General features: G+C 34.9%; 1 pseudogene; it reads left to right on the top strand.

The window, feature by feature from the left end:
• The first annotated feature begins 4151 nt into the window (after positions 1-4151).
• On the top strand, positions 4152-4688 carry LOC129881582 (60S ribosomal protein L38-like; annotated as a pseudogene).
• Positions 4689-16504: the final 11816 nt, after the last annotated feature.

The following is a 16504-nucleotide window of genomic DNA, read 5'->3' as shown; positions in this document are numbered from 1 at the left end:
CCAACTAATTGGAAAGAAATATAATTGACCTCGTGAGACTCCATTACACCCAACTTATGAAGCATCTCATGACAGCTAACAATAAACTCATACGCATCCTCCCCGGGAGTATCATAGAACCAATGAGGACACATCTTAGTAAATCCCTCAAACAATTTTCACTCTTCACTGGTCAACACTGGCCCATCCATAGGCCTTCGAGAAAAATCAGGTGCTGGAGTAGCATCAATACGGAGAGCCACTGCTGCTGATGACAATACCCTCGATGTTCGAAATCTTAGAGCAACCATAACATCGTGAGTATGACCTTCCACTCTAGTCTACGAGCCATCTGGAGAAACTAGAATCATGCCCGCCTAAGCCAAACTGTCAAAGTACCCCAACACTCGAAACATAGCCTCCCGAAACTCAGGAGTAGCAGTGACCCCAGGTTGTGCCTCAACGGCCCTAATCTTTTCCTCCGGAATCTTGTCAAGCTCCGGAGTCAACTCTCTATCAGGGTCCTGAGCAAGTGCTGGTGCTTGGTTCCTATCTGGATTAGCTACACGGCCTCTACCCCTACTACATCCCCTGCCTCGCCTACGGATAGCTTCTCGGGCAACGGGTATGGATGCAGGTGCGGGTGTAGGTGCAGACGCTCGGGTAACGGGTATGGATGCGGGTGTAGGTGCAGGTGCAGGCTCCTGGCCCCCAGTAGTGGTCGATCGCGTCCTCACCATATGTGAGAAAACATATAAATGAGGTTAAGATACCAATCTGAACAATCTAGCACAAAAAGAATGAACTAGATACCAATTAGATTGAACTAGCACGAAATGAGAAAAAAAGTGGAGTGTTTCCTAAATGTCCTATAGCCTCTTGAGGATGGGTACTGACGTCTACGTATCAATCCGCAAGACTCTACTAGACATTGCTCTTGTATTTATTAGACCCATTAACCTAGCTCTGATACCAACTTGTCATGACCCAATTTATGAGTCGTGGTGGCACCTACACTATCCCTCCGAGTAGGCGAACCATATTACTAAAAACAAGTTAAATAAGCGAAAAAATTTGATAAGAATGTTATCAAGACTTAAATGCTTATCATAATTAGCTATGTCACGATAATCCCAAAATCTGGTCAAGAGTACAAGAGCGCTAACGTAGTACGTAATAGAAGTCTGAAAATACCCGAAGGCTACATGTTGTCTATCGAATACAAAAACAAAAATAAATAGAGAAGGTCCTTTAAGGGCCAAGGATGACAGGTAGCTTACCCTGAATAACTGAAAGATGTCACCCTCGAGTATCAGCCACGGGGCGTAGAGATGGAGCCTGGATCATACTCTGCACTCAACAAAAGTGCAGCAAGAGTAGTATCAGTACAACACTAGTACCGGTAAGCATTATAGGCCGATAATGATTAGATAACGCATGAAGAAGTTGAAACCAACAAGTAGCACATAGAGCAAACAGGTATGTCATGTATCATATACAAGTAATATATAAAGGAATTATGAAATCAACCAAAACTGATATAACTCACCAAATGATCAGTCACATATATGAGTGGATGAATGCAATATAATGCAATAGTCACCCCCTCACTCCACTCTCCTACACACATGCCAAGGACTGTGCCTCAAAGCCATGACCCATGGGGGACCCGCGAAGTCCATGTACCACTGGTACTCTCCGGAAGAAACCTCGGAGGCTTTCAATCACTCTCAATCTGCGGCAAAGACCCCGGAGTCTCTCTGTCACTCTTGATCTCCAGCAAAGACCTCGGAGTCTCTCAATCACTCACTTCACCAGTCATCACAACAATAATATGGAAAGCACGCCATGCATGATATCAGTCTCAAAAATATCATCAATATAAATTAATAAATACCAGTCATATTACTGTCCACTGTTCAATTATCAATATTACCATTTTTTTTCATGTGATGAGTGAACTAGTATGTGACAAAGATACAAACAAGTGATTCATGCCCAAAGGCCTATATGATATCCCCGTCACTTTCTACAACTACATACGGTTCTCTAATTAGAGTCTAACTAAAGTAGACCGTACCTCAATGTCGAGCAGGTGCCACGAACAATCAAACTAAAACCTTTCCTTTGCGTAGAACCTCTGAACGATCAAAATCTATAAAATATGCGATCTACGTTAGAATACGAATCTAAGGACACCCATATTGCTATATTTATATTCAAAACCCAAAAATGCACCTCAAAAAGTGGCCTTTGTCCCACAAGGGCAAAATTGGAAATTTATTGAAAAACTGACATACAATAGTCCAAAGTTTATGATTCAATTTTTTTTATTAAAATCCAATCACGAATGATATATATATATATATATTCTTGTTATTATAAATTAATCATGTATGTAATTAGTTAAATGTTGGATCGTAGTGAGAAATAAAAGAGATTAACTAAAGATTAAGTGGATAACTAGCAGGGGACACCCTTTCACTCTATCAAAGTAAAGAGTATGTATTGATTTGGTAGCCATCATTAGTCTTGACAATTTATAAAGGCTAGGGGTGGGCCTACATAGAAAGAAAAAGAGGGTTTCTTTTTAATTGCACATTGGAAAGTTGCTAATTTTGTTAAACAAAACAACAAATTTTCTATAATTTCTAACAGGAACATGGTTCCATTTATAACAGCCACGTGACTTTTTATTTATTTATGATAGCAACGTTTAGGTTCTTTACAAAAGGATAGCAGCAATAATTTTTACTCTAAATGCATAGTAGCAAATTCCACATTTTACTTGAAAACTCATTTCCATGGAAAACCCACCAATTTCTAATCTAAACTCATGGATGATATCGCTAAATAATGGATGATATCACGATAAAATACTTAATTTAAGATTAGAAACTTACCCCCACTAACTATTGAAATTATTTCCTTGGAATATACCATAAAAAGTTGACACGTCATGGTTAGAATTCAGGGAGAATTTACCACAAGTGCTAAAAACCCAAACTACTAATACAAAGGATAGAGCAAACACACATACACATGGAAATGGAAAAATAAGCAAGCACTGAAACAAATGTATAATGCAAGAGCATATCCTAATTTTTGGAATAGAAATATTACAATTTCTCTCGCGTGTTTCCTTCTCTTTTCTATCTTTTGCCTTCTTTCCGTGTAAACTAAAAAAAATCTTACACTACATTCCTCTTTTATGTCACTTATTGAAAGTGGCTTGCCCACTTCATTTATTTCTAAAAATAAAAAATATATATATACTTCCACTTTATGTCACTCATTCCTGAAAACATCATGAATGTGGCTTGCCCACTTCATTTATTTTTAATAAATAAATAAATAAAAATAACATCCACTTAATCCCTTAAATTGATTGAATCACTAACTTTGTATCCTCGCATCATACGGCTAACCACCAACAAAAGTGGAATATTTACTAATTAAGTGTATTTCCACCCAATTCTAATATCATATTTAATGTCATGGGACATGTTTCCTAGAAATTAATGAATCCACAAAAAAAGAGAAGATTACCCATCAATTATATAACCGTGCCCCTTTACCTACATACGAATACCATTTAAGGCTACGAAAAGGTATTTTAATGAAAAGGAGCCCAAAAGTGCTGAACGACCAAACGGGTCGTCACACACCAATAGATGAAGGTGAGACAAATTGTAGAATGATGATGAATTAGAAGTCCTTTTATAGATGTAGAATAATCATGAATCAAAAAGATATGAATTAATATTTTACCACATTTAGTTCTAAATCTCTCCTCATGTAATTTTTCATTACTTTAGAATATCTTAATAAATAAAACTTTTTACAAAATATTCAGGAGTTACCAAACCTCCTTACAGCTTACATTATTCATGGAGAAAAGAAAAAAATGTCCATATCTAGAAGTGTCCTCATTATATGAGGATTCATAAACTTACGTTAGCAGAGTTGTACATATTTAGAAGTGTCAGCATATAATTAAACGCATCAACTTTTACTTATAGACCTTTTAGTTATAAGATTATGTGACCAGACTTAATTAGGATGCATAAAAACTTTTAGTTATAGGCTTACGTTATCAGACCTTACTGTTATAGGATTTATATTATAATAAATATTTAATATCATTAAAATAAAAATAAAATAGTGAAAGGACGATTTTATCAAAAGCGACTCCGCTTTTAATGAAGGGCAAAAGGTTCAATTTTTAAGGACCATTACACTTTTAATATAGCATATAAGATTAATTCCACACGAAAATTCTTAATAACTTAATTGATTGACTATCTAAACTTTTATCTTATTCAATTCCCCACGTTGTGCTTCTCTTTCAGCAGCAGCAACAAGAACAACAAATCCTTATTTGAAGACCTAATCATGCCGAAGGAAATCCACGAGATCAAGGATTTCCTCCTAACAACAAGAAGGAAGGATGCACGATATGTCAAGATCGATCAAGAAGAATAAAGATATGGTTAAGTTCAAGGTTTGCTGCTGCAAGTACCTATACAAACTCTGTGTCCGACTTTGAGAAGGCTGACAAGTTGAAGCAGTCACTTCCTCCAGATTTGAGTGTGCAAGACCTTTCAAGATGGAAGAGTTATTGATTAGAAGATACTCAAGAATTCGAAGAATTTGTGCTCCTTTACCATTTTAGATATTGTGTTGCTTTCTCAATTGTCTCCTTTCGGCTTTATTTTGAACCCTTATTATGGTCTTCACAAGAAATTTTGGTTTAAAAAAATAAAAATTCCCCACGTTGTAATTTTCTATCCCCAATATTTATTTTAAAAAAATATCATGAAAACATCTATAATATTAAAGATACAAAAAAATGAAATTTAAACTAAATGATATATATACATTATGTAAAAGATCATTTAACAAGAAGTAGTATTTCGAGAAACATAAATGATACTCCTAAAATATATTAAAATTGTTATCAAATATGTTAGAATTATGCTTTTGAACTACTCAAACTTTATTTTGCTATCTTAATTTTTTGAATAAATACTAGTTAATAGTTGATTAGCTAGTTTTTTTTTATTTTCTAGTATACGTATCAGATAATATTAAACTAATATTTTTAATCACCTCATATTGAAATGTCTTTTGAGCATCTTAAAATCATATAACCTTGAAAGAAAGTTCAACTATCATATTATTTCTCAATAAAATACAAAAAAAATATCTACTCTCCACCCCACCCCCTCAATTGTATTTTATTTGTAAAAAATTTTCTACTCTCCCAACACCTCCACCCCTCCACCACCCCATGACCTCAATTAGGGGTGTAAATGGACCGGGTTGGTTCGGATTTTTACAAACCAAACCAAACCATTTGTATCGGGTTATTAAATCTATAAACCAAACCAAACTAATAAAAGTCGGGTTTTTCGATATCAATTTTTCTCGGGTTTTTCGGGTTTTTTTCGGGTTTTTCGGGTTTTTTTGGATTTCTTGGGTTTTTCATAGTATCTAATAAAAAGCACAGAGTAGTACTTCTTAAAAAGAGTTCTAGTACAAAATATCAACATATAAGATGGAGGCAGAACACTGTTTGAAGTTTTAACTTTATAATATAACTTTATAAGATGAGCTTTTTTTGTATATTATTTAGATGAGCTTCTCAAGTCCAAATCTAAATGTAAGAAAGAAAACAAAAATTATGAAAAAATTTTAAAAAATATTTATAAATTACATTTTAATAAATATTTTTATGTATAACATAATTTAAAAGTAGTATATCTATAATCGGGTCGGTTTGGGTTCGGTTTGACTTTTTTTAGTTAAAACCAAACCAACCCTATAATGGTCGGGTTTTTTTTCCAAACACCAAACCAAGTCAAACCAAACCACTAGTCGGGTTTTTTTTCCGGTTTGGTTCGGTTTGTCGGTTTGGTGCGGTTTATCGGTTTGCCCTGTACAGCCCTAACCTCAATACCTCGATATCTAATTTAATTTGTACGAAAAATAATATTCGTATAATTTTAAAAAAAGACTTTTATTCTTCATAATTTTGTTAATTGTATTATTCACATTCTAAAGATATTAGATTGTTAATATCTCTGTCCCCTCTCCCTTCCCCTAACTCTAACCAAAATCTATATGAGTGAGAATAATTATATAATTACAAAAACGTTTTTGCGTTTCATATTTTTTTCTTATTACATTGTTTACAATATAAAGATTTTTTATTGTAAAAAAAAATTAATTTTTTATTTTACTTTTCTCCAAACTCTTCCGTTTAAAATTTATAAATAATAATATTTGTATTATCTAATTACTTCATTATATTCTAAAATGGAGTTCAAATCCACCCACCCCCAATCCCCCATTTACAATTTTTTCTTGTGTTTTAATTACTTTACTTTCTCTTGACTTTGAATTTAATTTTTTTTTTGTGTTCAAAGGATAGACAGTTGAATTTTCTTTTCTCTTATATCAAAATAGGGAAAAGGCATAAATTCCCCCTTGAAATTGTACCGAAAAGTCAGTTACACACTTCAACTATTTGGGCGACCTATTATACACCTATACTACTCAAAATTATATTTATTTACCCTTTCTACACCCAATCTCAAGCGTGTTTTAGTCACAGTTTTTCAGCGCGTTAGTACCTTTACAAACTCAATTTTTTATTTTTTTTTAAAATTAAAATGGTCCTTTTTTTTTACATCTAAACCCAACCTCTAAATTTCCAAGTCTGATAACCCAAGAAAAATTCCAACCTCTAAATTCTCAAATTTGATAACCCAAGAAAAATCCAACCTCTAAATTTCAAGATTTGTTGTCCATGTCTCCCACTCCTTCACGAACGTTTCCACAACTGCCACTGCTCCGTCGTCCTCATCCGCCGCAACATCTTTTTTGGTATTCTTCCCTTTAGGTTTCAGCATAATCTTGGAAGAAATGTTCACCTAGTTTCTTGCCTTTTTGTGCAGAGATGATCTCTTTAATAAAATGGTCCTCCAATGGTAATTTCTTGAAAATTAATGTTATAGCCCACCCACCTTACCCAAATTTTCACTCGAAAAAAACTGAAGAATCTAATTGTTCATCAAAGCTTAAATTTGAAGCCCCAAATTAAAATTTAAGCTCAGTTCTTTTTAAGGAGAATCAAATGTAACTTTTTGTTCCTTTCTCTCTTATGTATGCAAGAGGAAGTGGAAAGATTTGAAATTTTGGATTAGAGCAAGAAGAAGCAATGTGAGTGAATTTGGGAAAGATGAGGGAGTTGGTGCTTTTATATATTAATGATAACACGTGACATTGGGGGTTCATGATTTAATACGTGGCATTATTGGGGGGAGGGGGCGAGTGATTCTCACTTTCTACATAATATCTGAGGTCGGTGTAGGAAGGGGTAAATAAATACACTTTTGAGTTGTATAGGTATGTAATAGATCTCCCAGTAGCTAAAGTGTGTAACTGATTTTTCAGTACAATTTTGGGGGAAAATTTATGCCTTTTCCCTATCAAAATATAGAAATTAAAATAGATAATTTTATTATGCATAATAAAATAAATAAAATATAGATTAGAAGAAGATTCCAAAATAGTCTAATATGTTAGAAGTGTTTATAATTTAAAATTCAAGTTAAACACTCTATAATTTCAATTTAGAACTATAAAAAAATGTTTCAAATTAAATATTTTTTAGTGAACTTTATCTTTACTTATAAACTAATTTTAATAAACTTAGTCTTTCAAAATAAACTTTATATTTTTATAGTTGCAATACAAAGTTACCATAAATATAGGATACTTATTTTAAAGATGCCATCCCTCGATATAGCTAAGTATATTGTCGATTTTTATGTTCAAATTTTAATCTTTATCTTTGAATTAAGCTAAATAATATAAAACAATATCAAGAACATAAACTTTATCAGAAAGAATACAATCTTTGAAATCCATATTGAATTAGTTGTTGTAGAAAATGCATTAAACTTAAAATTTTTCTTTTATACAAAAATACGGCTTGTGTGATAATGCTTGAAAAAAATGGAGAATACTGATTAGATCATGATCATCAAAATTATGTAATTGATTATGAAAAAAAGACACCTTAAATAGGTCAACAAATGATAAATAAATAAAAATATCATCAAAACAAAAGCTATTGAGTTACCAGTTGCTCAATCTTCTTGACTTCATCCAAATTTTTCCGTAACATAGGATTAAATGAATAGATCATGATCACCAAAAAAAATATATACTAGAAACTAATAAAATAATATGAGCACTTATTTTAATAAATAATAATATAAAATAATAACAAAAGTATGCATTTAAAAAAGCTAAATGCTTAACTAAAATTCTCGATAAACGATAATTTTATTTTAAGAATGAAAAATATTACTTACTTCAATTCATGCATGAACATATCAGAAAAGAGATTTAGCCTGTAATAGAATCATCACTCACTTGCATATAAAAAATTAAAAGGTTAAAACAAAAATGAAAAATACGAAGAGTGCAGTAAATAAATTCACTCATAAAGCTAATGATCAATAACACATAAAAAAGAAGAAAACTCAATATTATATATCATTGTAGTAGCATATATAAGAGAGATTAAAAAGTTAGAATTCCATTCCAACTCAAACTTCATTTAATTCAAATTTAAATATCATATTAATTTATTAAAAGAAGATCAATTTATTACTCTTCCTTATCTTTATTTTTTTTTAAATACAATGCATATTTTCTTATAATTTATATATTTGAATTGTGAGAAATATTTAAAATGAATAAGATCAAATATTTTTTAGTTTGGTGCTCTTCCGTATCTTTTCCCTAAGTTTTTTTTTTCGTTTTCTCTCTCGTGTCTTTCTTTTTCTTTTGTTTGTTTGATATTTCTATTTTTTTTTATTATTACTACTACCACTAAGTTTTTTTTCTTTTTCTCGTGTCTTTTTTTTCTTTTATTTATTTGACATTTCTAATTATAATTATAATTGTTGTTGTTGTTGTAGAACTCTTCAACCATGAATTTCTACTTTAAACTAACCGATTTTTTTTAAAAGTCTGATTTTTTTTTTCAAATAATAAAAGATTATTACAAAATATATTAACTTTGTCCTAAAATTGCCAAGCGCCTTTTTCATATCTTGCCACTTGGGTTAACCACATTGCAAACTACTCTCCTTTATTATATATATAGATTAGTAAATAGTAAAAGTTAAATAAAGCAAAATAATATAACTCTATTTGATCTCATTGCAATATATTTCTTTCATTTTTTTAATTTCTTTGCTAAAAATCAACAATTGGTATCAGGGTCTTTTTCTTGATGGAATTATGGGTCAAAAATGAATTTCAAAAATATTTTTTCATGAATGATTCCTCCTATTTCTTATGGTGAGAATTATCAATTATGTGCTCTAAGAAGAAAATCTACTTGAATTCTCTTGATCTTTGAAAAGTTGGAAAAGAGGATTATGAAATTAATTTGATATCAAACAATTTCACCACGGCCCATATCAAGAGACCCCAGACGTGACACAACGATTAGGATCCAGGGAGACCCAAATCAAGACTCTTAGCATGCATAGCATGACATAAAATAACGTGAAATCAAGAGTAAACATAAATGCTTAAGATAGTCTCAAAACATGAAATCTCGATAAAAGAAAATTTCAAAACATGACACGCGAAATGAATAAAAACATATTCATCTAGTTCGACAATGCCTCTACTAATAATATAGACGATTAGGATCCAGGAGACCCCAATCAAGACTCTTAGCATGCATAGCATGACATAAAATAACATGAAATCAAGAGTACGTAAATGCTTAAGATAGTCTCAAAAAAATGAAATCTCGATAAAAGAGAATTTCAAAATATGACACTCGAAATGAATAAAAACATATTCATCTAGTTCAACAATGCCTCTACTAATAATATAGACGAGGCGTAGGACAAGCCCTACTCACCCAAAACATATGACATAACTAAAGTATGAAAATATAAAAACAACATAGTGGTTGCGCCCTGGAATCATGAGGATTCACCAAATTAAGCAACTCTGAATAGGATCTGTGCTAACCACGGGAATGGGCAAGAGCGTCGTGACCTCTATTATGAAATACTATAGGCAAAGTATACACTAGTACATGAAATGTGCTAGACCCTCAGCTTGATGGTTCAAGTGGCTCGGGCATGACTAGAGATATACATAATGAGCCTAGTCAAGGACCAATGCAATCAGTCAAGATTAAGTTTAATTGACAAGATCTTGGCAATGCCGTGGCTAAGGCATGCAAGGCAAGATGTGGCTAAGGCATGACAAGGGATGGGCAAGCTAAGGCAAGGCTAAGGCATGCAAGGCAAGATGTGACTAAGGCATGAAAAAGAGCTGGGCAAGCTAAGGCAAGGCAAGGCTAAGGTTGTGGCTAAATAAGTGTGGGCTAAGTGCGAGACGAAGGGGAAAAAACTGAGTAGACTAGACCACACGGACAAGCTGTGCGAGGCAAGACCTAGGCATAATACAGAAACGTGGGCAGGCGCAAGTTTAGGCTGCCAGAGAATGATTTTGGCACTAGAATTGAAGGCTGCCTATATGTCCTCGCACATGCGTGGGCAGTTGGGCAGTTTTTAGCAGTTTTGGCCTTTGTCAGCATTTTAGATAAGCTTGTAAATTCAAATTTGAATATGACTGGCATATAACTGGGTGATGTGACCTATTTATTGGCATAGGCAGACCAGTCACAGGCAGAGAGTCATTGGGTCAGATTTTTATAACACTGATTTTGTGTGCTTCTTTGTAGCACGAGTTCAATACATAGTTGTGACTTGTTCTTGTATGTACTGGTGTGTTTCTATATTTGAAGGCATTGTCTAAGTGTGAAATGAAATTGAGGAAAAATAAAGAAAGGGTTGAGTTTAAGTGTTAGGCTGCCGAAGTGAGTTGACCCTCTTATAACTGGTATCAGAGCAAAGGGTTTCGACACTAAAAATGGCTGGCGGAAATAGTTACAATGACTTATGGGAAAATGTTGCACAATTGGAGGCCACTCTGGGCATGACAGCAAGCGATGAAGGCACGGTTGATGTTATGACTCAAATTCAGGGCATCAATGCAGTGATGCAGACTTATTGTTGGAATATTGATGGCCAGTTGGCCAAATTGTAGGCTTTTCATGAGTCTGTGGGTACACAAATTAGGGCCTTAAAAAGAAAAACACAGATTTGAAGACAGAGGTGACAATCCTTTGTCTGCCTGTTGCAAATCTACCAAGAGGAGGTGAAGAACATGCTACGATCAAAGTTCCTGAACCCAAGTCATTTGATGGTGTTCATGGTGCCAAAGAACTGGAAAATTTCTTGTGGGATCTGGAGCATTACTTTTCTAGTGCTCATATCCCTGCAAAAGAAAAGTTGACTATTGCGGTTCGTTACTTTCGTGGTGATGCTATTCTGTGGTGGCAAAAAAAGAATGCTGATGATGAGAGTACAAATAGGCCTAAGGTTGAGACTTAGAAAAAACTTAGGGATGCACTTCGTGTGAAATTCCTACCAAGTAACTCATCTTGGTTGTTAGGAACAGGCTGAAACGTTTGAAACAAGTGGGATCCATTCATGAGTATGTAAAAGAATTCACATCACTTTTGCTGGACATTCAAAATATGTTAGACGAAGATAAGTTGCATAACTTCAATACTGGTATCCAGGGGTGGGCACAAAATAAATTGCGTAGGTACAAAGTCCAAGATCTACCCAGTGCAATTGCTGCAACAGATGCCTTAATTGATTTCTAGGCTAACAGTGCCACTACTGACCCAAATAATTCTTCTAAGACTAAGAGGAAGGAGAAGGGTAAAGACCGAAAGAAAGACCACCGAAGGTAAGAAGGAAATGATAAAGGAAAGGGAAAGATGGATGCTGCATCGTCTAGTCAAAGAAAGTCCACTAGTGGAAAGATTTGCTGGACTTGTCAGAAACCAGGCCATCAGGCAAGGAACTTTCCTAAGAAGGGCAAAATAAATGCTCTATTGGCTGAAGAGGAGAAACAAACAAAGGTAAAAAGACAGGAAATTGCTGCTTATGTTAATCCTTTGCGCTTGCTAAATACTTTGTCTAATTTAGTGAAATAGACAATGATGAAGATGTTGTTGCAGATGTTGCCTACATAAATGTTGTTGAAATGGTGAATAATTTATTAGATGCCTATGGGACCCTAATGTACATTAACATGAAGATTGGAGATAAGAGTGTGATTACGATGGTGGATACTAGTGTGACTCATCCTTTTGTTGCCTCAAAAATTGTCAAAGAGTATGGTTTGAAGATGTCTAACTGTGTAACGAGGATAAAGGCAGTCAATTCTGCTGCAAAACCAGGCTATGGCATGGCTCTTGACGTGCCTCTGACAATAGGGCACTGGTCTGGTGTACATAATCTAACTGTTGTACCACTTGATAATTTCAACCTACTATTGGAAATCGACTTTATGAGGAAATTCAAAGTTGTTTCTACTCCTCATTTACATGGTTTGATGTTTATGGGTGAGAAAGACCCTGGATTCATGAAAGAAATCAACCTTTTTGATGAGGGAAGTAAAACGAATACTAGAATTGTTGCACTACTGTCTACTATGGCTTTTGAGAAGATCTTGAAGAAGGGTGGACCAACTTATTTGCTGCTTTGGTTGAAGTAAAGCCGAATATGCAGATTGAAGTTCCAGATACTGTTGCTAATTTGCTGACTAAGTAGAAGGATGTGATACCTCCAGAACTGCATAAAGAGTTGCCTCCAAAGAGGCATGACCTCCTTACCTCATGTCTCCATTGGAGTTGACTGAACTTCGCAAGCAATTATTTGAGTTGCTTGATGATGGAGTGATTCAGCCTTCGAAGGCTCCATTTGGTGCTCCTATCCTATTCCAAAAAAAGTAAGACGACAGTCTTAGGATGTGTGTTGATTATAGGGAATTGAACAAAGTAACTGTAAAGAACAAGTATCCGGTGCCACTGATTCAAGATCTTGCTCATAGGTTATTTAAGGCTAGTTTCTTTTCTAAGTTAGATTTGAGGCCTGGATATTGGCAAGTGCGTACTGCTGAGGGGGATGCCCCAAAGACCACTTGTGTCACTAGATATGATAGCTATGAATTCCTTGTAATGCTGTTTGGTCTTACTAATTCTCCGACTACTTTTTGCAACTTAATGAACAACATACTTTATGAGTATCTTGACGACTTTGTAGTAGTCTACTCAGATGATATATTCATATATAGTAGGACTCTAGAAGATTATCTGCTGCATTTAAGAAAGGTGCTGCAATGACTTAGAGAATATCAACTCTATGTCAAGATAGAAAAATATGAGTTTGCTAGTGGTGAAATAAATTTTCTAGGCCATTTGGTAGCGAAAACCAAGTGCGCATGGACCCTAAGAAAGTGCATGCAATTGTAGAATGGCAAGCACCCAGCGGGTTAAAGAACTGAGATCCTTTTTATGACTTGCAAACTATTATAAGAAGTTCATAGAAGGCTATTCAAAGAAGGCTTCCTCATTGATGAATTTGCTAAAGAAGAATGTGGAATGGTCTTGGTCAGAATCAAGGGAGAAGGCTTTTAATTCATTAAAGAAGGCCATTGCATCTGAACCAATATTGTGGCTGCCTGACTTTGATCTTCTATTCGAGGTACACACTGATGCCTCTGATTATGTTGTTGATGGTGTACTGGTGTAGGGTGAACATCCTATTGCATTTGAGAGCAAAAAATTAAATCTTGCCGAGCAAAGGTATTCTGCTCATGAGAAGGATATGGTTGCAATACTCTATTGTCTTCAAATTTGGATGGTGTATCTACTTGGGATGAAGTTTGTTGTCAAGATAGATAATATGGCTAATACATACTTCAAACCTCAAATGAAACTGGGTTCGAAGCAAGCTAGATGGCAGGAGATATTGGTTGAATATGACTCTGTGTAGGTACATAAAAGGTAAGCAAAACCAAGTGGCTGATGTACTAAGTCGCAAAGAGATATTTCTTGTTGTTTATGCAATTACTAAACTTGAATCTGATTTTCTTGGTAAGATCAAAGTTAGTTCTACATATGATTCATTATATGTTAAGTTAATGGATCGAGTGAAGGAAGATACAGTTAGACGGTATTGGATCGATGACGATCTACTCTATTTCAAAGGGGGGAGAATCATTGTTCCTCAAGGTGATGGGCTGCGAAGAAAACTCCTAAAAGAGAGACATGATATTGTTTATGCTTGGCATACAGGTGTTGAAAGGATGATGTCATTGCTATCCCCAATTATTTCTAGCCAAAAATGAAAGATGACATTGAGGCCCATGTAAAATCATGTCTAGTGTGTCAACTAGATAAGATCGAAAGAAGGAAGAAAGCTGGTTACTTCAGCCTCTACCTATTGCGGAGTATCCGCAGGCTTCTGTTTCAATGAATTTCATTAGTGGATTTCCAAAAGTGAATGACAAAGCATCAATCATGGTTGTAGTTGACAGGTTCTCAAAATACGGTATTTTTATTGCTGCCCCCTACTTTGTGATCTTCTGAAATAGCTGTTGAGTTATTCTATAAGAATATTGTGAATAATTTTGGTGTTCCATTGGATATTATGAGTGATCATGATGCTAGGTTTCTAGTTGGTTTTGGACTGCTTTGTTCAAAATAATGGGTATTGATTTGAAGTTCTTAACGGTAAATCACCCATAAACATACTAATGTATAGACTGAAAGGATCAATCATCTGCTTGAAGAATATCTCATACACTATGTGACTACAAGTTAGAGGAATTGGGTTGTGTTGCTAGACAGTGCATAATTCTGCTACAACCTGCATAGGTCATCAGTAACAGAGAAGAGTCCATTTGAGTTGGTGTTGGGAATTCATCCTAACATACCACTGGAATTTTCTAAGTCTAAATCAGAAGGCAGTTGTCTTTTTTCTTACAAGTATGCGTGAGACAAGCAAGAGTTGCTAGATGAAGTGTAAGATAGTTGAAGAAAGGCAGTAAAATGAATGAAGAAGTATGCTGATAAACATCGACATGCTTTGGATTTTCAGATTGGGGATAAGGTGTTGTTAAAACTTACTCCCCAAATATGGAAGAAAATTGGTAGCAAGATGATTCATCATGGACTGACTTCAAAATATGATGGACCTTTTGAAGTCATAGAGAAGGTGGGTAGTTGCTTATCAGTTGAACTTGCCAGAATGATTGAAAATTCACCCTATATTCCATGTGAGTTTTTTGAAGCCTTTTCATAAAGATGCTGAGGATCCAACAAAGTCAGCAACCAGATGTGCTCCTCCTGTTATAAGAAAGCAATTTGAAGAACAACTTGAGAGGATTTTGGATCATAGAACTTTGGGTCAAAGCAAGAGGAATTAGCAAACAGAATTTCTGGTTCAATAAAAAGGGAAGCCAGTATGTGATGCTACATGGGAGAAAGGTTTATCTTTGTGGCAGTTTGAGGACAAGATCAAGGCATACTTAGATTCTGCCTCATCGAGGACGATAAGCTCATCTGGTGGAGAAAGTTTATTAGACCCTCAGCTTGATAGTTCGAGTGGATTGGGCATGACTAGGGATTTACATGATGAGCCTAGTCAAGGCCCAATGCAATCAGTCAAGATTAAGTTCAATTGACAAGACCTTGGCTATGCCGTGGCTAAGGCATGCAAGACGAGACGTGGCTAAGAAATAAAAAGGGATGGGCAAGTTAAGGCAAGGCTAAGTCATTACATAGAGCTAGGAAAGCTAAGGAAAGTCAAGGCTAAGGTCATGGCTAAACAAGTGTGGGCTAAGTGAGAGATGATGGAGAAACAACTTAGGAGATTGGAACACAACGTCAAGCTGTGCGAGGCAAGGCTTGGACACATTGTAGGCATGTGGGCAAGCATGAGTTTGGGTGGCCAGAATTGAAGGCTGCCCGCGTGTGCCTTGCACATGCATGGGCAGTTGGGCGGTTGGGCAATTTCTAGCTATTTTGGCCTTTGTCAGCATTTTAGATAAGCTTGTAAATTCAAATTTTAATATTGGCCTATTAGTTGGGGATATCAACTGACTTTGTAAGGCACATGACTGGTATGTGACTAGTGCTGTGCATATTTATTGTCACAGGCAGACCAGCTACAGGCATAGAGTTATCGGATTAGATTTTTGTAAGGCTGATTTTGTGTTATTCTTTGTGGTACGAGTTTAATGTAAAGTTGAGACTTATTTTTGTACATGCTGGTGTGCTTCTATATTTGTAGGTATTGTCCAAGTGTGAAATGAAATTAAGGGAAAATAAAGAAAGGGTTGAGTCTAAGTTTAGGATGCCGAAGTGGGTTAGATCATGGTGAGTTGATCCTCTAACAGATTGTACTAAGTATGTGAGAAATATGCGTAACGTAAAACATGATATCATGGTAGGCATAAACATGAAATGCATGACCAAAATCCTTCATGAAGTAAAATAATAAAATCATGAGATAAGGTTAATGCATCATTTAAAGACATCATGAAAAACTTA

The sequence above is a fragment of the Solanum dulcamara genome, chromosome 3 (genome assembly GCF_947179165.1).
Source record: "Solanum dulcamara chromosome 3, daSolDulc1.2, whole genome shotgun sequence".
NCBI classification, from domain to species: domain Eukaryota; kingdom Viridiplantae; phylum Streptophyta; class Magnoliopsida; order Solanales; family Solanaceae; genus Solanum; species Solanum dulcamara.
The sequence above is the reverse complement of the archived record's forward strand: the minus strand, read 5'-3'. Positions and strand labels throughout refer to the sequence as shown.